Source organism: Oncorhynchus mykiss, chromosome 8 (genome assembly GCF_057628025.1).
Source record: "Oncorhynchus mykiss isolate SJ-2025 chromosome 8, ASM5762802v1, whole genome shotgun sequence".
NCBI classification, from domain to species: domain Eukaryota; kingdom Metazoa; phylum Chordata; class Actinopteri; order Salmoniformes; family Salmonidae; genus Oncorhynchus; species Oncorhynchus mykiss.
The window spans coordinates 66,368,047-66,393,440 of NC_143029.1; the positions used below are offsets into that span (position 1 = coordinate 66,368,047).

The 25,394-nt window shown below is 43.8% G+C and overlaps 1 protein-coding gene and 1 long non-coding RNA gene across 2 annotated transcripts in view; one reads left to right on the forward strand and one right to left on the reverse strand.

Annotated features, from left to right (window-relative positions):
- The window catches only part of LOC110530335 (XK-related protein 4), a 66,186-nt gene that overhangs the window by 33,120 nt on the left and 7,672 nt on the right, over positions 1-25,394 (reverse strand). The window lies entirely within an intron of this gene.
- On the forward strand, positions 11,104-12,257 carry LOC118965544 (uncharacterized). The gene is made up of 2 exons (XR_005052931.2): positions 11,104-11,353; positions 11,821-12,257. It is a non-coding gene; the product is annotated as an uncharacterized LOC118965544 (long non-coding RNA).

Sequence of the window (25,394 nt, forward strand, 5' to 3'; positions counted from 1 at the left end):
TCATAATATGTGTGTTTGCGTGTGTGCGGTTTCGCCTGTGTGTTGGAGAAGCTCACTCAAGAGGATGGGAGGGAGTGATCCCCCTGGAGGATGCTGGTCCGTCTGACCCATTTGGTCATTTCACTGCCCCTCCCCCACCGACCCTTCCCTTTGAGAAGGGTGCAATTGCGGTCTGCAATTCGGGGTGTTCCTGCATGTGGGCATTCTTGCATCTGCAGGAACCCCTCTTTATACTTCTATTGATACATTTTTAAAGCTATGACAGGCAGGAGGCGGGGACGCTCTAGTACAGGAGATGGTGTTTATGCACAATAACATTGAATGCCAGCCGTCGATAAACCCCACAGAAGAAGGGGCAGGGGCGACAATGGTAGCCGCACAATGATAGACAGTGTGCATCGTCCCCGCCTGTCGGGCACTGTTTTCCTGCAGTTCTGTTAAGGACAGCGAGGGCAGGTGTTCGGCAGGCGGGAATGAAGACACTGTGTGCTAGCTTAGCCAGCTAGTCCGGTACACAGGAGGTGGGGATGACACCGTGTGCTAGCTAGATAACTAGCATGCTAGCTAGTACGTGGTGTCCCTAACTAGCTGTGCTAGCGGTAGGCGGGGGTGACAGTGTCCTTCTCGCCCACATGTCTGGCACGGTTTTCTCCAGATAACAGCAGGTGGGAGGCGGGGGCAACACCATGTGCTAGCTAACTTGCAAGCTGACACTCGGTGTCGCTAACTAGCAAGCTAGCTAGTTAGCTAGCACACAGTGTCGCCCCAGCCTCCCAGCTGCTGTGCTAGCGGTAGGCAGGAGTGACACCAATAGACAGTGTCCTTCCGCCCCTGACTGTCGGGCAATGTTTTCCCACAGTTCTGTTAACTATGGTAAGGGCAGGTGTTCAGTAGGTGTAAGCGAAAGACACTCAGATAATAATTATTTCCCTTTTGACCCACATTCAAAAGTGTCACAAGCATGAGGATGTCATGCTCGAGGAGGGATGTGTTCATGCAAATCAAATCAAATGTTATTGGTCACATACAAGTGTTTAGCAGATCTTATTGCGGGTGTAGCAAAATGCTTGTAAACCAATGGGATGATAGAGGGGGAGTGTTCAAAAAGGAACTAATGGGAGAATTCCCACATGCAGAAATGCCCCGAATTGCAGGCTGCAGTTGCACACCATTGTTCCCTCTTCCACCCTTCCCCTCCCCTCTTCCATCTCCCTTCCCCCTCTGTCTCCCCTCCCCGGCCCTTTCCGGCACACAGGCTGGGCTGAGGCCCTCCTCAGGGGGACATTACAACAGCTGTCTGCAACCATCGATCCCAGACGATAATGTCCCAGTCTGGGCACAGGAGGCCCATCACTGCCTGGTCCCCATGCCCAGTGCTACTCCACAAGGTCCATCCATCACAAAGTGACATTGGACACAGCAGCTTAGTCCCATTTGATCAATGAAACTATGGTTTGATTGATACATAATTTACACAACAATGATAAGCATATAGCATGCCAACTAGATCCTTCTTATAAGAATATAGATGAAAAACATTATCAGGGTGAAACACTGATACTGAGTGACAAATTACTGGATTAAGACTATTTGTAATTTTCCTAATTGGTCCCTTTCTGTTCATTATGCCTGTTGTTCAAATGCTCAATTTTCTGTCTAATTTGTAATTTGACTATCAGTCATGTAATAATAAAGGATACTGGACATTTTGTAGAGACAAAGACAAAGGGAATGAAACATTTGGCAAATTAAACGTACCGCTTTTAAGATTTTGCTTTAAAAAAGGTCCATTGCAGCCATCTTTATCTAACTTCAAATCATTTCTGGGTAACAATTAGATACGTCCTTCAGCATTTTTTAAAAACTTTTACTGTTGAAAAGCGACATCCCAAGTATAAATACAGTAAAGTACACACACTTAAGGGTCCAAGAATATTTTTTTGCGCAAAATAATGTTTTTTTTTACACACAACTGCAAAGTTTAAGGAGTAGGGCATTCAAGGAGTTGGTCTGATGGGAAGTCGTAATGTCATTGGCCTCCCCCTTTCTTGAGGAACAATAGAGGAGCAATAGAGAGCAAAAGTGGATAGGCTTGTGCCATGTCATGACTTACCTGGACCACCTATTGAGGTGTACCTTTTGTTAAGTAAATCAGGTGATACATGAGGTGAAAGGGAGACTAGTGTCTCACTTAAAGTGCCTTACTCTGATTATTTTTACCATTTTAATTGAAACAAACAAAAATAGCTTCTTAGCAAAGAGCAATTTCTCAAGCAATAATTTTGCTAGGACTGTCTGGAAGTGGTCTGAGTGGGGAGGGGAAAACTGAAAACTATCTGTTATTGGCCGAAAGGTTTGGAACACTCTTATTGGTCTACTAACTAATTTAATGATGTCATCAGGCAGGCCAAAACTCCATCCCACCAAAGCCTGAAATTTCAGGCTGTCTTTTCAAGCACCTCTTACACTAAAAAAGCATTACCATAATTTTCACAATTTCACAGTATTATTCCAACCTCATAGTGTGGAAATATATATATATATTTCTTGATGTTTCTTTTTTTACTGAGTTTAAGTATATACATAAACTCAGTAAAAAAAGAAACGTCAAGAAACTGTCAACTGCGTTTATTTTCAGCAAACTTAACATGTGTAAATATTTGTATGAACATAAAATTCAACAACTGAGACATAAACTGAACAAGTTTCACAGACATGTGACTAACAGAAATGGAATAATGTCTCCCTGAACAAAGGGGGGGTCAAAATCAAAAGTAACAGTCAGTATCTGGTGTGGCCACCAGCTGCATTAAGTACTGCAGTGCATCTCCTCCTCATGGACTGCACCAGATTTGCCAGTTCTTGCTGTGGGATGTTACCTCACTCTTCCACTAAGGCACCTGCAAGTTCCCGGACATTTCTGGGGGGAATGGCCCTAGCGTTCACCCTCCGATCCAACAGGTCCCAGACGTGCTCGATGGGATTGAGATCCGTGCTCTTCGCTGGCCATGGCAGAACACTGACATTCCTGTCTTGCAGGAAATCACGCACAGAACGAGCAGTATGGCTGGTGGCATTGTCATGCTGGAGGGTCATGTCAGGATGAGCCTGCAGGAAGGGTACCACTTGAGGGAGGAGGATGTCTTCCCTGTAACGCACAGCGTTGAGATTGCCTGCAAGGACAAGCTCAGTCCGATGATGCTGGGACACACCGCCCCAGACCCTCCCCCTCCAAATCGATCCCACTCCAGAGTACAGGCTTCAGTGTAACACTCATTCCTTCGACGATAAACTCAAATCCGACCATCACCCCTGGTGAGACAAAACCGCGACTCGTCAGTGAAGTGCACTTTTTGCCAGTCTTGTCTGGTCCAGCGACGGTGGGTTTGTGCCCATAGGCGACGTTGTTGCCGGTGGTGTCTGGTGAGGACCTGCCTTACAACAGGCCTACAATCCCTCAGTCCAGCCTCTCTCAGCCTATTGCGGACAGTCTGAGCACTGATGGAGGGATTGTGCGTTCCTGGTGTATCTCGGGCAGTTGTTGTTGCCATCCTGTACCTGTCCCGCAGGTGTGATATTCGGATGTACCGATCCTGTGCAGGCGTTGTTACACGAGGTCTGCCACTGTGAGCACGATCAGCTGTCCGTCCTGTCTCCCTGTAGCGCTGTCTTAGGCGTCTCACAGTACGGACATTGTAAATTATTGCCTTTTTTTTTTTTTTTTTTTGCTTTTTTTGCTGAGTTTATAACACAGGAAATCAAGTTTTGACTTCACTGGGCCTTTAACTACCAACTTTTTCTCCCTTGCAGCAGAGATCCCTTGCAGCAGAGCTCTTTCAGTTCCAAATGAATGTAAGGTTACTCTCCGAAATATCATCCATACACTTCATTCTCGATAAAGTATTTGAAAGTTAAATCTGTGAAAAGGAAGGAGATGTCCTTTAGATGGACATAAGGCACTTGGTATTATGTCCTTGGAAGCCCTTTCCCTGGGTTGATTATGCCCAGCCTAACACTAAGTGCCCTTCAGCAGTGCATTGATAAAAATGTGCTATCACCATGGGATCATTTCCGTGGGCAGGCTTGGCACTGTGACAACACTACAAACACTTGCAGTTGGTTGCCAGTTTCGCCAGACAGCTTACATATATACAGTATGTGCATGATATATGAGTGTAGGTTATAGTGACGTGTTTGGTGTTTGCTTTGGAACAAAGATACAAAACAGAACATCAATTGGGCATATGTAGCGAGCGGCGACACTTTCTGGATCAAGATGAATAGATGTGGGTCAGATGATCTGAGATCAGTGGTGGACCGTTGCGGTTAGGTAAACAGTATACAGTGATTAGGAGTACTACAGACCCAGATAAAGGGCCACAGCTACAGTCAGCAAAGCCCCATCCTGACAGGAATAAATATAATTGTGCCCTCCGGTTGAATGCAGCTTGTCTCCCTGTTACAGGTAGAGTTGAAGAACAGAGTTCCCATTGACTTGGCTGGAACACTGTGAGGGCATCACTCGATATCTGTTTATAGCCCAGGATTGTTAGGGAACATTCACCACCTCTCTAACCAATGCTTACTACACACCCAGACCGAAGATGACCAATGGTGCTACCAACACATAGAAAATAGTGATTTTTAGTAAGTGAACAAAACATTCTAAACATTGATTGAGTTATTTTGGAATTAAATCTGAATGTTATATTTGGAGAATACTCTACGACAAAAAGCAAGCTTGCAACCTAACCACTTCTCTTCAAGATTCAGTTCTATTCAGAATATTACTGAAGGTTAACTGAGTTTTTTTTAGCTGTAGCTATAGCGGTGGGTAAAGACGTTCAAGGCAAGCTATTCACAATTCCATAGAGAGATAGAAATAGAGAGAGTAAACATTTCTATAGATGTTCGTCATATACTGAAATATGCAATGTTCTTTTCAGTAAACCACTGAACACTTGAGGCATAAGAGACATGTATTATATCCTTACAAACTTTATTCAGAAAATACATTCCACATACCTCAGCTGTCCCTCATATTTCTCCAAGCAATGTATAAAACACTGTCTGTCATTTAATACGTCCAACAGTCCCCTTGACCAAAACCCTTTGATATCCATTGTCAAATGCAAGGACGTTTACATATCATCAAAGGCAACATAAATAGCTCTCTATGACATCAAAAGGAAATCTGGTGTTTGGGATTCCTCCTAGCCCAAGTCTAATCCCTGACTTGAGATGCATTCGTATCCCTCAAAGTTTGTCACCGCCTCGCCGCACACCGGCTAATAAACGCTGCGTCCCCCCTAAGCCATAAGGAGCATGGGAGAAAATAGTTGTGAGAGAAACTGCATTGTTTGCTGACAGCCATTTGCCACTCATTGTTCACATAGAACAATTTTATCCACAGGAAGGGGGGTAGTAAACAACTTTATTCTACTTCAAAAGTTGAATAAAAAGTACTATTTCTGGCAACCTCACCCCACCGTAAGTCTAGTCATCATGTCTTGTCATTAAGTATGGGAATAAGGCTCAGCTAGTTAACTCTTGAAACTAGGGGGAACTATTTTTATTTTTGGAAAAATAACGTTCCCAAAGTAAACCGCCTATTTCTTAGGAACAGATGCTAGAATATGCATATAATTGACAGCTTAGGATAGAAAACACTCTAATGTTTCCAAAACTGTCAAAATATTGTCTGTGAGTAAAACAGAACTGATATTGCAGGCGAAAGCCTAAGGAAAATCCAATCAGGAAGTGACTCATGTTTTGAAACCGTTGTGTTCCTATGCACCCCTATTGGCCACTGAAAGGGATATCAACCAGATTCCTTTTTCTACGTATTCCCTAAGGTGTCAACAGCAGTGTGACGTAGTTTCACGCCTTTATGTTGAAGAATGAGCGTAAACGACTACATTGCGTAAGTGTCCAGCTGAGGGCTCTCAGAGTGATTCTTGCGTAAAAGACAGAGGTAGTCATTTTTCCCCTCGCTCCTACTGAAAAGCCAATTGTCCCGGTTGATATATTATCTAATAGATATTTGAAAAACACCTTGAGGATTGATTCTAAAAAACGTTTGCCATGTTTCGGCGTTGTCGTGACCGCTATTTCCGGTGGATTTCCCAACATAACGTGAATTTTGGGTATAAAAATAATCTTTATGGAACAAAAGGAACATTTGCTGTTTAACTGGGAGTCTCGTCAGTGAAAACATCTGAAGATCATCAAAGGTGAACGGTTAATTTGATTGCTTTTCTGATTTTCGTGACCAAGCTTCCTGCTGCTAGCTGGACATAATGCTATGCTAGGCTATCGATAAACTTACACAAACGCTTGTCTTGCTTTGGCTGTAAAGCATAATGTAAAGCATCATTTCTAAATCTGAGATGACAGGGTGATTAACAAAAGGCTAAACTGTGTTTCACTATATTTCACTTGTGATTTCATGAATATTCATATTTTCTAGTAATATCTTTTGACCGTTGCGCTATGCTAATTAGTGTAGTTGATGACAATTCTCCCGGATCCGGGATGGGTAGTTCCAAGATTAAGGAATAAGCCTTCTCTCTTCACTGACTCAGCACTCTGTCTGAGTAATTTGCAACAGCTGTTTCATTGTTAGATAAAGAGCTTTGTCCCCTATTTGGTTATTTGGTAAGGGTGATGGTTATATGTGGAACCATAATGACGCAAATTACCCTTTGAGCCCTTCAACAGTTCTTTGCAGATCAGAAAAGGTTTCTTTCATCTTTTAGAGATAGCTAAAATGTAGGGACATACAAATATTTTGGGGCTTAGTCTGCTCACAGCTCTTTTTGTGCAACCGTGAGTGAGAATTTTATTCCAGTTGACCTAATCTGTTGTGTTATGTCATTACATGTTAAACATCACTATGGCCAGTAATGGTGTTTTGTGAAAAGAGACTCACGTAAGACCTTGTGTTTTGAGAAACGACTAAATCAGTGGTTCTCAATTCTATGCTCAGTGAGCCCCAGCCATTCCAGATCTCGTTCCAGTACACTGGATTCAACTTGTGAATGAAAGTAACTGCCCAGTGAACATCTCACTTTCCATATATATATATATATACTGTTAAAGACATGCTATGGAACTTAGGCGACTACTAAGTATTTTTTAAACCTTCCACTTTGGGCTGGATGTGCCAATGTGTAATTCATACATGCATCATCTATGAGCAGAATTACTGTCTTACCTCAATTAGCCATGAAATCACTAGTTTGAAAGCAACGTTTTTCTGGAAAATGTGCTGCGCCCTTTCCCTACATTTTCCCCCACCTGGTCCAGCACCATTGCAATTTGAGTTCAAACAATGAGCTTCAGCACCTCACCATACGAGTGACAGCTAGCAAGATGCACATCATGCACACACAGAAGAGCGAGAGAGAGCGCTATTACATGGTGCACATGGTGCACATATGTAGTACGCAATTTTCAGGGACCACTTTTGGCTCGTGAATGCTGCTTTCAGAACTACTGGCTAAAAAGTATAGAAAAGTACCGGAGAATCCCTTCAATTCATATCCAAATGATGTTGTTGACTTGTCCTATAGTTGTATGTGGCCAAAGCATAAATTGGAGAAGAAAAAAAACACTTCAAAACCCCCACGTTAAACTTGTATCACAAACAGACCATTTAAAAAATGCTTGCTATTTCCTTATAGAACATGTCATCTCCCTGAGGAGCAGCTAGCCAATCTGCGGTCTAGAGGAGGATGAGCTGGCCAATCATCGATCTACTTGTGTTAATATTTTTAATGACTCGTATACGCCCACACACCATTCTATTGTTTTATGTAACCTTTATTTAACTAGGCAAGTCAAACTTGGCACACCTGTATTTTGGGAGTTTCTCCCATTCTTCTCTGCAGATCCTCTCAAGCTCTGTCAGGTTGGATGGGGCGTCACTGCACAGTTATTTTCAGGTCTCACCTAAGATGCTCGATTGGGTTCAAGTCCAGGCTCTGGCTGGGCCACTCAAGGAAATTCAGAAAATTGTCTCGAAGCCACTCCTGCATTGTCTTGGCTGTGTGCTTAGGTTCATTGTCCTGTTGGAAGGTGAACCTTTGCTCTGGAGCAGGTTTTCATCAAGGATCTCTCTATACTTTGCTCCTTTCATCTTTCCCTTGATCCTGACTTGTCTCCCAGGACCTGCCGCTGAAAAACATCCCCACAGCATGATGCTGCCACCAACATTTCCTCCTGATGTAATGCTTGGAATTCAAGCAAAAGAGTTCCATCTTGGTTTCATCAGACCAAAGAATCTTGTTTCTCATGGTCTGAGTGTCCTTTAGGTGCCTCATGGCAAACTCAGAGCGGGCTGTCATGTGCCTTTTCCTGAGAAGTGGCTTCCGTCTGTCCACTCTACCATAAAGGCCTGATTGGTGGAGTGCTGCAGAGATGGTTGTCCTTCTGGAAGGTTCTCACATCTCCACAGAGGAACTCTGGAGTTCTGTCAGAGTGACCATCAGGTTCTTGGTCCCCTCCCTGACCAAGGCCCTTCTCCCCTGATTGCTCAATTTGGTAGGGTGGCCAGCACTAGGAAGAGTCTTCTTGGTTCCAAACTTATTCGATTGAAGGATGGCCCGTGTTCTTGGGGACATATAATGCTGCAGAATATTTTTGGTACCCTTCCCCAGATCTGTGCCCTTCCCCAGATCTCAGAGCTCTACAGACAATTCCTTCAACCTCATGGCTTGGTTTCTACTCTGACATGCACTGTGAACTGTGGGACCTTCCCGAATGCACTGTATATAGCACCAAAAAGGGATCCACTATGATTACAAGCCAAATAAACCTTTTTTTGGTGTGTTTAGCACCATGTTCACAATGAAAACTCTTTCTCATCCATCAAATAAGCACAAGGGCCTATCGATTTACTTAATGCGCATGTCCTTAGTAATGTTTACTGTCACACCCTGATCTTTTTCACCTGTCCTTGTGCTTGTCTCCATCCCCCTCCAGGTGTCGCCCATCTTCCCCATTATCCCGTGTATTTATACCTGTGTTTTCGGTCTGTCTGTGCCAGTTCATCTTGTTTGCCAAGTCAACCAGCATTTTTCTCCTAGCTCCTGTTTTTCCCAGTCCCTGTTTTTCCTCGTCCTCCTGGTACTGACCCTTGCCTGTCCTGACTCTGAGCCCGCCTGCCTGACCATTCTGCCTGCCCCTGACCTCGAGCCTGCCTGCTGCCGCCCTGTGCCGTTTTGGACTCTGAACTGGTTATGAACTCTTGCCTGTCCCCGACTTGCCTTTTGCCTACCTCTTGGACTATAATAAATATATGAGAGCTCAAACCATCTGCCTCCCATGTCTGTATCTGGGTCTCGCCTTGTGTCGTTATAGTTTACTGTGACAGTAGGGGTGAGTGGTTTTAAGGCAGGCATGATGAGGTCAGAATGGTTTGACTTGACAGTGGGGACTGCAGCAGTAGGATTAGCAGGAAGTGAATGTATCAACACCAGAGCCTTGGCCTGAATAATCAAACCCAGAGTTACCTCTGTAGAACTGTCATGGTGAGATTCGGCATGCATCTACACCGCCTGGAGACAAACTCAGAGAACACAATCAACGAGAAGTGACAGCAGCAAACTAGACTACTGCAGCAGCGACAGAGCCCCTGTCACTCGCCTGCTATTGGTTGATAATGGAAGAAGTGTGGTGTGCTAGTTTCTTTCTTTACAGTGGTCCAATCTTACATTTCTATTTTTAGAAATGAGAACTATTTTGTATTTAACAGTTTGATATAATATTGGAAAAGTGTGCATTCACCATCACACACACAAGACACTCAAGGTCAGGGGGATGGTGTCCTGTGAGTGTAGGGTTGACTAGTGAGCCTAAGGTGCCGGGACCCCTGACACTAAAATGGCCCCCCAGGCCCGTGTTTGGTTAGCAGCAAACAGCAGTATCCTGGTTCTGAGGAGAGGACTGACTGACTGCACATCATGGCTCACGCTGCAGCTGTCCTGCTGACAACGCACTGTTCCCTGACCTGGCCTGCACACAGCCATAGTCACACACACAGCAGCCTTGCTCTGACTGAGGACTCAGAGAGTGACAATCTTCAAAACGCACAAAGCACAGGGCCTCTTTAGAGAGCATCTCTGTCACACATACACAAACACCTCATATGTTAGTACAGGTAAAGGATGGAATGACAGAAAGTGTCTGCTTATGAAGTGGCCATGTAAAATCTAGTATCTATTTTCAGTACAAAATATAATATGTAAAACATGCAATACAACAACTGCTTTGCTTTAGGCCATTTCATATATCAGAGGAAGAGCCTTAATATTGTGAGCTTGAAAGTAGTGTGGGTGTTTGATAGCAGTATGTAGGTGATTGTACTCTGTTTCTGTGAAAACATTTTTTTCCTTCAAATTTCTGCCTGTTACCATCAAACAACAGACAGTGTGTGATGACAATCACTGCTGATGTAATTCTATCACCACAAAATACCATTAATGAAGCACATTCTTACATATCAGACATTATTTTTGACATTTGAGTCATTTAGCAGACACTCTTATCCAGAGCGACATACAGTTAGTGCATTCATTTTAAGATAGCTATTGGGGACATCCACATATCACAGGCATAGAAAGTACATTTTTGCATCAGAAAGACACGGAGAGACAGATAGACAGACATACAGACAGACAGGTAGCTAGCTAGCTGTTCACTGCCAGGTTAATTTCTCAACAACATCAGAAATGAAAGAAAGACAGAGAAAAAGCCATTAGTCTCCACCTCTATTGCCATGGAGACCAATAAACTCGGCAGGAGCCTATGTTAAAGACCATAATCTGAGATGCGCAGGACAGAAGCCTGCCAACCGCACCCCTGTAATAATAAAAAAATAAAAAATGATATAGAGATCTGAAGTCTTAATGCAGGCAGTTCATCATAATGTGATACGATTCTGAAGTCATTCATGTGTTTGAAATATTTTAGTCGGTCAGATTTTTTCCAAAGAACACTATTATCACTACATTCGTAAACTGTGAGTATAATGCAGGGATGAAATGATTCGTATTACCGTTTCAAATTTGAATTATCATTAAAACCGTGGTAATGAAACGTGTGTTTTGTTTTGCGTGAAAACATGGCGGAAGGCAGTGAAAGCGCCGGGAGATTTTTGAGCCTTCTAAGAGGACCAAATCTGAAGTGTGGTCGTATTTTTGGTTTTACAAGAGTGCCGAGGGAAACTTAATCGAAGATGGTCACCCTGTCTCCAGAACATGCAAAAACAATCGCTGCGAAAGGGGGCAACACTTCAAATCTCTTGAGTCATATTCGTGATCACCACCCACTACGTTATAGCCTACACAAGGTAAGTTAACTTTTAGCTCAATGCATGATGTGGGGACTTCGGAATGGGGGAAAATGTCATGGTTTGTCTGTCTGACTTGCTAATAGCTTGTCAATAATGTCAACTGAAGCGTTCAGTGTTACCTAGTCTTGTAAAAACACTACACGTTGTTCTGCTGCTGTATGATTGGGTGTCTGCAGACTCTATTCGCCCATTGCACACGATACCCAACCAACATAATTTGTTCATTTAAAATCCAGCAGACGTCGACTTGGTTGTAAAAGTGTTTCAACAGGAGGAACACTATAGACTCCTATAAAAGACTCCTGTATTTATGTAAATTGTCGGGCTCATTGCAATTACTATCACTGTCTTCTTAAGACTCATTTTGTATTTATGTAAATTGTGTGTGTGTGTGTGTGTGTTAATAATAATGTAACATAATAATAATAATAATAATAATACATGTGTTATTCCCTTGTTTACAGAGTGGGCGAGCAGCAGGCAAACCCTGTGATGCTACTGGTCCCTCCTCATCTACAGTTGTGACACAAACACTCGAGCAAACATTTATAAGGCAGGCTGCTTATGCACCCACATCAAAAATGCTCAAGACCTCATTGCAAAGGACATGATGCAATTTCAATTTGTTGAGAGGCCTGGCTTTCTGAGGCTGATGAAGGTTGACGTGCCTCAATACAAAGTCAGTGCTGCTAATTTAATTTGTGGTTTGTTTATTTGATTTGCTTACTTAAGGTTGTGTTCATTTAAATCTGCACTAGGGAAACTTTTACCTCTCATGGCCACATGGTGGCATCTTTAATGGTGACGTTATTATTTTAATGTTTATGCACACACACATTTCATAGTGCTGCTAATGTTCTTTGTTGTTTATTGGTTTTCAATATAAAACTTGGTGAAAGGATTTCAGTGTGTCTATCAGTACTTTTTGAAAATGTTCAGCACATTTTAATAATACTGTGATAATACTGATAGCCGTGATCATTTTGGTCACTATAATCGTCATGTGAAATTTTCATACCGTTTCATCTCTACAAGGGTTAATATACTATGAAGTGGATCTATTCTGTGGTGGCCCATAATCAGAAGTTACTGCACTTATTAATAGATAAAGAAGCTCCTGAAACACGTCATCCTGACTATCTTGTGTCAGCTCTAAGCCAGGGGTATATTCAACATCCAGGTGGTGGAGAAAGATCCTAACGTCCCATCACGTGGTGGGCAGATTGTAGAGGAATGGACCCAGGACTGCCTGGCACGTTGGCCGATACCCAAGCCTCACACACCATAGAGATCCTATAATTCTATAATGCACGCACGCACGTGTGCACACGTGAGACAGATGTTTTCAAATGGAGCCTCTGTGTGCCAATTCAAGACTCTGGCACACACACTCACACACACTCACACCGACATGGAGCCTGGGAGGGCGGGTGCTCATCTTTGAGAGATATGCAACCTGCTGGCCAGCCTGAAGAGCTTGTTGGCACCATGACTGCTCTATTATTGGCTCTACTCTGGGAGGCCATTTCTGAGAAGTAGCTGTAGTAGTTTAAAATCTAATTTTGTCACATGCGCCGAATACAACAGTGAACCTTACAGTGAAATGCTTACTTACAAGCCCTTAACCAACAATGCAGTTCTAAGCAAATCCCTAAAAATCCCTAGCCATTTGATTAGCTGTTCAGGAGTCTTATGGCTTGTGGGTAGGAGCTGTTTAGAAGCATCTTGGACATAGACTTGGCACTAGACTATGACTAGGGTGGCTGCCTGTCTGATGGTTCGTCGGAGGGCATAGCGAGATTTCTTATAAGCTTCCGGGTTAGAGTCCTGCTCCTTGAAAGTGTCAGCTCTACCCTTTAGCTCAGTGCAAATGTTTCCTGTAATCCATGGCTTCTGATTGGGGTATGTACGTGCAGTCACTGTGGATCCTACGTCCTCAATGCACTTATTGATAAAGCCAGTGACTGATGTGGTGTACTCCTCAAAGCCATCGGAAGAATCCCGGAACATATTCCAGTCTGTGATAGCAAAACAGTTCTGTAGTTTAGCATCTGCTTCATCTGACCACTTTTTTATTGGCCGAGTCACTGGTGCTTCCTGCTTTCATTTTTGCTTGTATGCAGGAATCAGGAAGATACGAGTTATGGTCAGATTTGCCAAATGGAGGGCAAGGGAGAGCTTTGCACGCATCTCTGTGTGTGGAGTAAAGGTGGTCTAGACTTTTTTAACCTCTGGTTGCACATTTAACATGCTGGTAGAAATGAGGTAAAACTGATTTAAGTTTCCCTGCATTAAAGTCCCTGTGCACTAGGAGCGCCGCCTCTGGATGAGTGGATGAGTGTTTTCCTTTTGCTTATGGCGGAATACAGCTCATTGAGTGCGGTTTTAGTGCCAGCCTCGGTCTATGGTGGTATGTAGACCGCTACAAAAAATACAGATAAACTCTCTAAGGTAGATAGTGTGGTCTACCGCTTATCATGAGATACTCTACCTCAGGCGAGCAAAACCCTGAGACTTCCTTCAATATCGTACACCAGCTATTGTTTACAAATATGCATAGGCCCCCGCCCTGTGTCTTACCAGAGAATGCTGTTCTGTCCTGCCGATAGAGTGTATAACCAGCAAGCTGTATGTTCTTAATGTCGTCATTCAGCCACGACTTGGTGAAAAATAAGATATTACAGTTTTTAATGTCCCGTTGGTAGGATATACGTTGTTTCAGTTCGTCCCATTTATTTTCCAATGATTCAACGTTAGCTATCAGAACAGAAGGCAAGGGCAGATTAGCCTCTCGTCGCTTGCATACTTGCATACTATTGTTTGTATAGATTTTAAAATATTTTCATTTTCCCATGATGTCAAGCAGAGGCACTGAGTTTGAAGGTAGGCCTTGAAATACAGCCACAGGTACACCTACAATTGACTCAAATGATGTCAATTAGCCTAACAGAAGCTTCTAAAGCCATGACATCATTTTCTGGAATTTTCAAAGCTCTTTAAAGGCACAGTCAACTTAGTGTATGTAAACTTCTGACCCACTGGAATTGTGACACAGTGAATTATAAGTGAAATAATCTGTCTGTAAACAATTGTTGGAAAAATGACTTGTGTCATGCACAAAGTAGATGTCCTAACCGACTTGCCAAAACTTTAGTTTGTTAACAAGAAATTTGTGGAGTGGTTGAAAAATTAATTTTAATGACTTCAACCTAATTGTATGTAAACTTCCGACTTCAACTGTATGTACAAAACAAGTTAAGAACAATGCAAAAAAACAAACAAAGGTTTGTATATAATGGGGATGGTAAATGGAGGGTCTGGAATCTTTGCAGCTTTGGAGCCACCTGGAGCAGAATCAGGCCCCCCTGGGCTTCACGGATGGGCCTCATCGCACTGCACCTCCACTGTGTGTGTGTGTATGTGGGGGGGGGGGGGGGGGGGGGGGGGGGGGGGGGGGGGGGGCTTTATGGGGTAAGGGTCTTCATTTTAATCCAGAGAACAAATGGACAGTGGCAGGTCCATCCAAAACTGGAGGGGGTGGGTTGAGAGGGGAAAACGGAGAAAGAGCGATTCGATAGGCTGAGCATCTGGTTAAATGTTCATCCAAGGTGGACATCCCTCCCTGATGGAGACACTGCTCTCCTCTACTCTCTCTGTGACTCCTTCAGGAACAAGAAGTGCTGTGTTATGCCGTCAGTGGGAGAGCAAATACTTCCTCTGGTGTTCTGATTATAGGAAATAGAGGAAAAAGAAGCACAGGTCTTTATGAAACCTTGTGTGTCATTGGCTGGTGGGGAGATCATTTAAAAAACTGACATGGATGAAAGTGGTAGAGGGGGTGTTGGAGCAGTGTTGTTGATGGAACACTCCAGCCAGGTATCCCCCTGGGAGCCTTGTGCATTATGGGACTTAAAGTGTGTTGCTTGCTCTCGCTCTGTATTGACTGGAGTAGTGGGTTCCAATCCTATACAATCCTTCTACTCCTTGAATGGGGAGTATGTATCAGCTTTAAGTCCCCCATGCTGCTAAAGCCTACAGAATGCCTTCTCTGTAATGGAGGAGCTCAATGGAAGCAAGCTGCTCCACTCATGACCACAGCAATACATTTAGGAGGCTTACTTGTTGGGCCATTCACTGGTATAAGAAGCAGTCTCTCTGAAATGTGGCAGTTTAAGGAAACAGCGTTCCTCTGTGAGGTACGTAGCCCTTAGGAATTTTCCTCTGTTTACCGGGTTATAAATTGAATCAACTTCCATTTTCTTTGTAATTCCTCAAGTTAATATTCAATACACCATATTCAAACAAATATGGTTAAAAACAGAGGTTTAAATTTGTCAGACCTTATTTTGGACATTGAGTCAGAGGTATAATATTGTTTTCACTATTTCCCACAGTTAACTTACAAACGGCATTATACAGAATAACTATTATCTGTTTAATTTCTACACAATCTATGGTTTGATGACTCTCACAGGGGATGTTACGGTCAATCACGCAATCATACTTTATAGTCCACCTTGTAAGACGCAATCAAGCCATACAGAAATGAAATATTAAACTGCCAATAAACCATCAGGAGCATCAAGACCCACTAAAGAGCGCTGTAATGCATCACAAACATTCAGGACCAAGTTGCTCTTTAAGTAGGGATTCTTAATGAAGATCAATATGGAATGCACAGGGTTATACTGCTGTGTCATTAAGTTGCCCCCACTAGGTCAGTCGGTCATGATATGTATTAGCCTCACAGTGAATTTAATAAAAAAGTGGTAGCTAAGTAGGTTTGTCATCATTGTTTTGTCCAAAGGCTGACCATCCCAAAGCAAACAGGACATACATGCAGGAAACTGTAAAAAACAAAAAAAACAGCAACATGCATTTCACAGGGTGTTTCCTAGTAAGACATTCTTTTGGAAGGATGAGGGTCTGCAGTGAATAAATACACGATGTACACAGCGCACCATGGCAGCACTGATTCACTTTGAAGTTGTTTGTTTGTTAAATGAGGCATGTTGCAACATTAATTAAAAGAAAGGCACTCAAACTGCAGTACTGGAAGGGAGCGGAAACATCCTGTTTCACTATGGGGCAATTAGGAGAGAGCGACACCAGTTGCCGGGGTGTTTGTTTCCTGATGCTGGGCGGGCAGTGTGAGCCCATCTGGTGTGTGTGGCCTCTCCCTCCCCCCTCTCTCTTTCTCTCCCTCCCAGCACCATCCAACATCACACCACAATACGATACAGGTAGGCAGTCTACTCATCCAGACTAACTAGCCAGCAGGTGTCAACAGGTAAGCATATAGTATGACGTAATCGGAAAACGACTAATTGAAAGTGTAATTGCTGTGGTTTATTTTCAGCTGCCTCAACAGCATTGCATTGCTGAGTTATCCTCTAGAATGGTGTTCTGATGTCATAGCAACAGCTTGTCCCACACTAGGTAAATAAATACATGGTCTACTGGGATTGAGTGGGCAAGTACTAATATACTGCAATGTGTAAGTGAGAGGAAGTAGGTTTGACACAGTAAACACTGTATTTTACACAAAAAAGACCGTTTGTACACCTTTAGGTATACTTCAGTATGTGGGAGGGCATCACATGATCATCATATAATAAGTAGCTTATGTTGCATCATATGATTCAATAAAATAAAATACAATTTTATTAGTCACATGGGCCAAATACAACAGGTGTAGGTAGACCTTAGTGAAATGCTTATTTACGAGCCCCTAACCAACAATGCAGTTTTAAAAAATATGGATAAGAATAAAAGTAACAAGTAATTAAAGAGCAGCAGTAAAATAACAATAGCGAGACTATATACAGTGGCTTGCGAAAGTATTCACCCCCTTGGCATTTTTAACCTGGAATTAAAATTGATTTTTTGGGGGGGGGTTGTATCATTTGATTTACACAACATGTCAACCACTTTGACGATGCAATTTATTTTATTTTATTGTGAAACAAACAAGAAATAAACAAAAAAACAGAACTTGAGCGTCCATAACTATTCCCCCCCCCAAAAGTCAATACTTTGTAGAGACACATTTTGCAGCAATTACAGCTGCAAGTCTCTTGGGGTATGTCTCTATAAGCTTGGCACTGGGATTTTTGCCCATTCTTCAAGGCAAAACTGAGTTGTATGGGTTCTGCTGGTGTACAGAAATCTTTAAGTCCTACCACAGATTCTCAATTGGAATGAGATCTGGGCTTTGACTCAGCCATTCCAAGATATTTAAATGTTTCCTCTCAAACCACTCGAGTGTTGCTTTAGCAGTATGCTTACGGTGATTGTCCTGCTCAAAGGTGAACCTCTGTTCCAGTCTCAAATCTCTGGAAGACTGAAACAGGTTTCCCAGAAGAATTTCCCTGTATTTAGTGCCATCCATCATTCCTTCAATTATGACCAGTTTCCCAGTCCCTGCTGATGAAAAACATCCTCACAGCATAATGCTGCTACCACCATGCTTCACTGTGGGGATAGTGTTCTTGGGGTGATGAGATGTGTTGTGTTTGCACCAGACATTGCGTTTTCCTTGATGGCCAAAATGCTCAATTTTAGCCTCATCTGATCAGAGTACCTCTTCCATATGTTTGGGGAATATCCCACATGCCTTTTGGCAAAGACCAAACGTGTTTGCCTATTTTTTTCTTTGAGCAATTACTTTTTTTCTGGCCACTCTTCCGTGGAGTGTACAGCTTATAGTGGTACTATGGACAGATAATCCAATCTGCGCTGTGGAGTTTTGCAGCTCCTTCAGGGTTATCTTTGGTCTCTTTTATGCCTCTCTGATTAATTCACTCCTTGCCTGGTCTATGAGTTTTGGTGGGCAGCCCTCTCTTAGCAGGTTTGTTGTGCTTCCATATTCTTTCCAATTTTTAATAATGGATTTAATGATGCTCTGTGGGATGTTCAAAGTTTCTGATATTTTTTTATAACCCAACCCTGATCTATACTTCTCCACAACTTTGTTGCTGACCTGTTTGGAGAGCCCCTTGGTCTTCATGGTGCCGCTTACTTGGTGGTGCCCCTTGCTTAGTTGTGTTGCAGACTCTGGGGCCTTTCAGAACAGGTGTATTGAGATCATGTGACAGTTAGATTGCACACAGGTGGGCGTTATTTAACTAATTATGTGACTTCTGAAGGTAATTGGTTGCACCAGATCTTATTTGTGGGCTTCATAGCAAAGGGGGTAAAGACATATGCATGCACCATTTTTACGTTTAATTTTTATTTTTTATTTTTTATGAAACAAGTTTTTTTTTTCATTTCACTTCACCAATTTGGACTATTTTGTGTATATCCATTACATGAAATTTAAATAAAAATCATTTTAAATAACAGGTTGTAATGCAACAAAATAGTAAAAATGCCAAGAGGGATGAATACTTTTGCAAGGCACTGTACCGGGGGGTACTGGGGCACCGGTTAGTTGAGGTAATATGTACATGTAGGTAGAAGAGACAACAGTCTATGACTAGGGTGGCTAGAATAGGTTTTGTCGTGCGCTCTTCACAACTGTCTTGGTGTGCTTGGACCATGTTAGTTTGTTGTTGATGTGGACACCAAGGAACGTGAAGCTGTCAACCTGCTCCTTTCGCTCAGTGCAGATGCTACCCGTAATCTATGGCTTCTGGTTGGGGTATCGTCACTGTGGGGAGAAAGTCATCGATGCACTTATTGATGAAGCCAGTGAATGATGTGGTGTACTCCTCAAAGCCATTGGAATAATCCCGGAGCATATTCCAGTCTGTGCTTGCAAAACAGTCCTGTAGTTTAGCATCTGCTTCATCTGACTACTTTTTTATTGATCGAGTCACTGGTGCTTCCAGCTTTAATTTTTGCTTGTAAGCAGGAATCAGTAGAATAGAATTATGGTCAGATTTGCCAAATGGAGGGCGAGGGAGAGCTTAGTATGCGTCTCTGTGTGTGGAGTAAAGGTGGTCCAGAGTTTTTTTCCCCCTCTGGTTGTACATTTAACATGCTGATTGAAATGAGGTAAAACTGATGTAAGTTTCCATGCATTAAAGTCCCCGGCTACTAGGAGCGCCGCCTCTGGATGAGCGTTTTATTGTTCGCTTATGGCGGAATACAGCTCATTCAATGCTGTCTTAGTGCCAGCCTCTGACTGTGGTGGTATGTAAACAGCTACAAAAAATACAGATAAATTCCCTAGGTAGATAGTGTGGTCTACAGCTTATCATGAGATACTCTACCTCAGGCGAGCAATAGCTCAAGACTTACTTAGATATTCCAAAGTTATTTATAAAAATACATAGCCCGCCGCCCCTTGTCTTATACCAGACACCGCTGTTCTATCCTGCCGGTACAGCGTATAACCAGCCAGCTGTATGTTGATAGTGTCGTTGTTCAGCCACGACTACGTGATGCATAAGATATTACAGTTTTGAACGTCCTGTTGGTAGTTTAATCTTGCTCGTAGGTCATCCATTTTCTTCTCCAACAATGGAGCGTTTGCTAGCAGAATGGAAGGAAGTGGGGGTTTATTTGATCGCCTACAAATTCCCAGAAAGCAGATCTCCCTTTTGCCCCTTTTTCTCTGCCTCCTCTTCACACAAATCACGGGGATCTGGGCCTGTTCCCGAGAAAGCAGTAGATTGTTATTGTTGGGCTCATCTGACTCATTAAAGGAAAAAAAGGATTCTGCCAGTCTGTGATGATTAATCGCGTGGTGAGTAATGTCCAGAAGTTATTTTCGGTCATAAGAGTCGGTAGCGGCAACATTATGTACAAAATAAGTTTCCAAAATAAGTTACAAATAAACAAACAAAAAAACACGATCGGTTGGGCACACGTAAAACATCTGCCTTCTTCTCCAGCGGCATTTTTAGCTGTTGGTATTGTCTTGCTAGGGCAATTTCATTTAATTGCTGTCTTTTACTTAGTAGCCTACTTAAATCATTGCTCAGTACTTGTGACTTGCTGTGGACTAGTTTCAGGCCTATTTGTCTAACAGTCTTGCTAATTTGTGGGTGTATTGTATGTTAGGGGGTGTTTTCTTCACCTCTACTAGGCAATCAGCATCAGTTCTGGGAGGTATGTCTTTCACCTTTGCTAGGAATTAGTGTTAGTACTTTTAGTTCCCCCTCATTTTTCAGTGGCAGCTGTAAATGGTGGTATTGTCAAACGACAATGTTGTTGCCGAAACAAAGACGTTCTTCCGAGTTGTTCTGCCAAGTTGTTTGAGGAAGTAAAGAGAGGAAGGCTCCACATCACTCTCTCACTTGAGTATCTTACCTAGTTATTTTCTGATGATCTCATTTAGCTCTTTTGTAGCTTTGGCAAGTATGTGTGTGATTTCTATCCCAGTTCGCTCCTCTCTCTGTAGGTTTTAAAGATGCTCACGACCCGGTGACTGCAACCCATATCATTTTTTGTACCCTGCGTGCACAACCCATGTGGATTTCCTAGTCTCCGGCAGCATTTGGAACTGCCAATCTGCGTTCAATAAAGCAGAGTTAATCTCAGCCTATATTGCCCTTCAGTCCCTACACTTTGGCACCGACAGAGACATGGGTCACCCCAGAGAACGCTGCTATTCTAGCTGCTCTCTCGTCATCTGACTAGGTGTTCTCTCATAGTCCGAGGGCATCTGGTCGTCATGGTGGTGACTCATGCTACTCATTTCTGGAGATTTTCTATTTTCTCCCTCACACACCTGATCATCTCCTAATTTGAATTCCATGCAGTCACTGTCACTTGTCCACTCAAGCCTAACATTGTTGTCATCTATTGCCCACCAGGTGCCCTTGGAGAGTTCCTCAATGAGCTTGACACCTTGATAAGCTAATTTCCTGATGATGGCTCACCACACATCGTACTAGGCGGCTTCGACCCCCCGACGCCTGACTTCAATTATTTTCTTTACACCTCATTCTTTCCCCTCCTTGCATCTTTTGATCTCACTCTTTCTCAGTCACCTCATACTCACAACGCAGGCAATATGTTGTACCTCATCTTCACTAGAAGCTGTTTGCCTACTAATCTCACTGTAACCCCCCTCCGTGTCTCTGATTCCTACTTTGTTTACTTTTCTCTCCTCCATCCCTACCCAGATGCGCCACTGCAATCTTTGCTGTCTCTCTCCCACTATTCTCTCCTCTTCTATCCTATCCTCTGTCTGCTAAATCCTTCTCCCTCCTGTCTCCTGACTCTGGCTCTTCGACCATACTTTCCTCCCTGTCTGCATCTCAGTGTCCCATATCCTCCCGGCCGGCTCGACCTTCCCCTCCTGCTCTATTGCCAAATGACTCACTGCGTGCTAACAGAACAGGGCTCCTGGCAGCTGAGCGGAAATGGAGGAAAACTAAACTTCTGGAGGACCTATCATCCTTCCACTCCCTCCTCTCCACCTTCTCTTTCTCAGTATCTGCTGCTAAAGCTGCTTTCTATCACTCTAAAAGCTTCTGCCTCCAGCCCTGTGAAACTCTTCTCCACTTTCTCTTCCCTCCTTAATCCTCCACCTCCTCCCCCCTCACTCTCTGCGAACGACGTTGTCAACCACTAATGAAAAAAAAAGGTTGACGGCATCCGCTCCTCATTCACTCAGCCTACTGAGCCCACTAATCCCACTCACACAGAACTACCCTACACCTTGACCTCTTTCTCCCCTCTCTTGACAGATTAAATCCTGTGACTAGTGATGTCCGGCTGGCCAGGTGAACAGTGTTTCCTCCGACACATTGGTGCGGCTGCCTTCCGGGTTAAGCGAGCGGGTGTTAAGAAGCACGGTTTGGCGGGTCATGTTTCGGAGGATGCATGACTCGAAATTTGCCTCCCGAGCCCGGTGGGGAGATGCAGCGATGTGACAAGGTTGAAATTTGGGAGAAAAGGGGGGTAATTAAAAAAATATATTTCCCTTATTTATTTTATTTCCAAAACACTTGAGCCTGCTGTCTGACCAACTCTCTCGCTATCTCTCTCAGACTTATCTTCTTGACCCTAACCGGTCAGGCTTCAAGGCAGCTCACTCAACTGAGACCGCTCTCCTCTGTAACACTGTTACAGAGGCTCTCTGTTCTGCCAAAGCTGACTCTCTCTCCTCTGTTGTCATCCCCCTAGATCTATCCGCTGCCTTCAACACAGTTTACTATCAGATCCTCCTGTCCACCCTCTCAGGGTTGGGTGTCTCAGGCTCTATCAGATCCTCCTGTCCACCCTCTCAGGGTTGGGTGTCTCAGGCTCTATCAGATCCTCCTGTCCACCCTCTCAGGGTTGGGTGTCTCAGGCTCTATCAGATCCTCCTGTCCATCCTCTCAGGGTTGGGTGTCTCAGGCTCTATCAGATCCTCCTGTCCACCCTCTCAGGGTTGGGTGTCTCAGGCTCTATCAGATCCTCCTGTCCACCCTCTCAGGGTTGGGTGTCTCAGGCTCTATCAGATCCTCCGGTCCACCCTCTCAGGGCTGGGTGTCTCAGGCTCTATCAGATCCTCCTGTCCACCCTCTCAGGGCTGGGTGTCTCAGGCTCTATCAGATCCTCCTGTCCACCCTCTCAGGGCTGGGTGTCTCAGGCTCTATCAGATCCTCCTGTCCACCCTCTCAGGGTTGGGTGTCTCAGGCTCTGCACACTCCTGGATTGCATCCTACCTGGCAGGTCACTCCTACCAGGTGGCGTGGAGAGGATCTGTGTCTGCACCATGTGCTCTCGCTACTGTTGTCCCCTAGGGTTCGGTTCTCGCTATTTTTAAAACAATCCATAGAAATGTAATTTAATCCACCAGAAAAGACAGAACAAACAAAAACTCAGATATACATTTTTAAATGTTTTAAAAAGGTATAATCTTTGTAAATTACATCATGAATAAAGGCAGTGGTTAAGGGCGCTGTACTGCAGCGCCAGCTATGCCATCAGAGACTCTTGGTTCGCGCCCAGGCTCTGTCGTAACCGGCCGCGACCGGGAGGTCCGTGGGGCGACGCACAATTGGCCTAGTGTCATCCGGGTTAGGGAGGGCTTAGCCAGTAGGGATATCCTTGTCTCATCACGCACCGGGCGCAGTGCGCGCTAACCAAGGTGTTTCCTCCGACACATTGGTGCGGCTGGCTTCCGGGTTGGATACACGCTGTGTTAAGAAGCAGTGCGGCTTGGTTGGGTTGTGTATCGGAGGACGCATGACTTTCAACCTTCGTCTCTCCTGAGCCCGTACGAGAGTTGTAGCGATGAGACAAGATATTAGTTACTAAAAACAATTGGAAACCACGAAATTGGGGAGAAAAACGGGTAAAAATTCAACAAACAAAAAAACAAGATTTTTGAGGTACCGATTCCATGGCACACGGTTTATGAACTGTGCAAAACTTGGATTTTTAAAATGTTTTATTATACAGAATTCTTTCAACCAATAGAATGTTATTTATATGGGGGATACAACCTTCCCAGCTCTGCCTCTGTGAAGAGGCAGAACCATTAGATCATTTGTTTTGGTACTGTCAATATGAAGTTTATTTTTGGTCACAGGTCCAGGAATGGCTGAAGAATTGCAATATTTACCTGGAGCACTACTAGGCGATCTGAAAAGTGGCAGGCCTAAGCGTTGTTGTTCACTAGTTTGCTCCAATTGGGGGAGGGGTGGTAAGGTTAGAGGGTAATAAAGGAAATATATTTTTAAAAGATATGTGTGTGTGCGGATGTATGTGTATTTGCAAAAACAATATATGGGGGATTGGAAGTGATGCAGACAATTACATTGGTGGAAGCTATAGTCTTTCTGCAATATTAAAGTTGATCTACCCCCTAATATTTTTTTTAAGTCACTCGGCTCTGCCAGATCCTCACATGCTCTCCCATCATTGCTTTGCGGATTACACTCAACTACCCTTCTCCTTCCCCCTTCTGACACCCAGGTGGGGACACACATCTATGCGTGCCTTGCATACATCTCAGCTTGGATGTCGGCCCGCCACCTCAAGCTCAACCTCGACAAAACAGAGCTGCTCTTCCTCCCGGGGAAGGCCTGCCCGCTCCAAGATCTCTGCACAACACCCTGTCGTTCTCTGAAAACATTTTAAAAAGTGACTCACTCCTGCAGGATCATAGTCTACAATATCCGTAGAGTACGACCTTTCCTCACACAGGAAGCGGCGAAGGTTTTAATCCAGGCACTTGTAATTTCCCGTCTAGACTACTTCAACTCTGTTGGCTGGGCTCCCCGCTTGTGCCATCAAAGCCCTGCAATTTATCCAGAATGCCACAGCCCGCCTGGTTTTCAACCTTCCTATATTCTCTGATGTCACTCCGCTCCTCTGCACACTCCACTGGCTTCCAGCCAAAGCTCGCAACATCTTCAAGACCCTGGTGCTTGCCTATGGACCAGCAACGGGAACTGCCCCTCCTTACCTTCAGGGTATGCTCAAACCCTACATCCCAACACGTGCACTCTGTTTCACCACATCTGGTCTCTTAGCCCTCCCACCTCTACAGGAGGGCAGCTCCCAACCCAGTCACAGCTCTTCTTTTTCCTGGCACCCCAATGGTGGAACAAGCTTCCCCCTTAAATGACAGAGTTCCTGCCCATCTTCAGAAAAGTCTGAAACCCTACCTCTTTGAATAGTTCTTAAATAACTCTCACAGCGCCCCTGACGAACAGGGGACTGTTAACTAATCAAAACATGAAAACTATTACCATTGAAGACTACGTACGTGTTTTAATTCAGAACTCTGGTGAAAGTGTTGACAATTGTACTCCAAAAATAAATCAACAGAAAATGTGCCTCATTCTCTGTGACCAGAACTTGAAACTACAACCTGTGATGCATACTATGCACAGATTAGAAATATGACAGTCTTCCAAATACAAAATAGCCTACCAGCATCATCCTACACAAAATGTAGTCATTAGTACAGATTGACGATGCACTGATGCTACCATAAATCACTTATACATGGCGTCCTAAGAATGATACTTCACACACAAGACAAGGTCTGCGTCCCAAATGGCTCCCTATTACTAATATACTGCACTACTTTTGCTCATAGGTTAGTAGTGCACTACATAAGGAATATGGTGATATTTGGGAC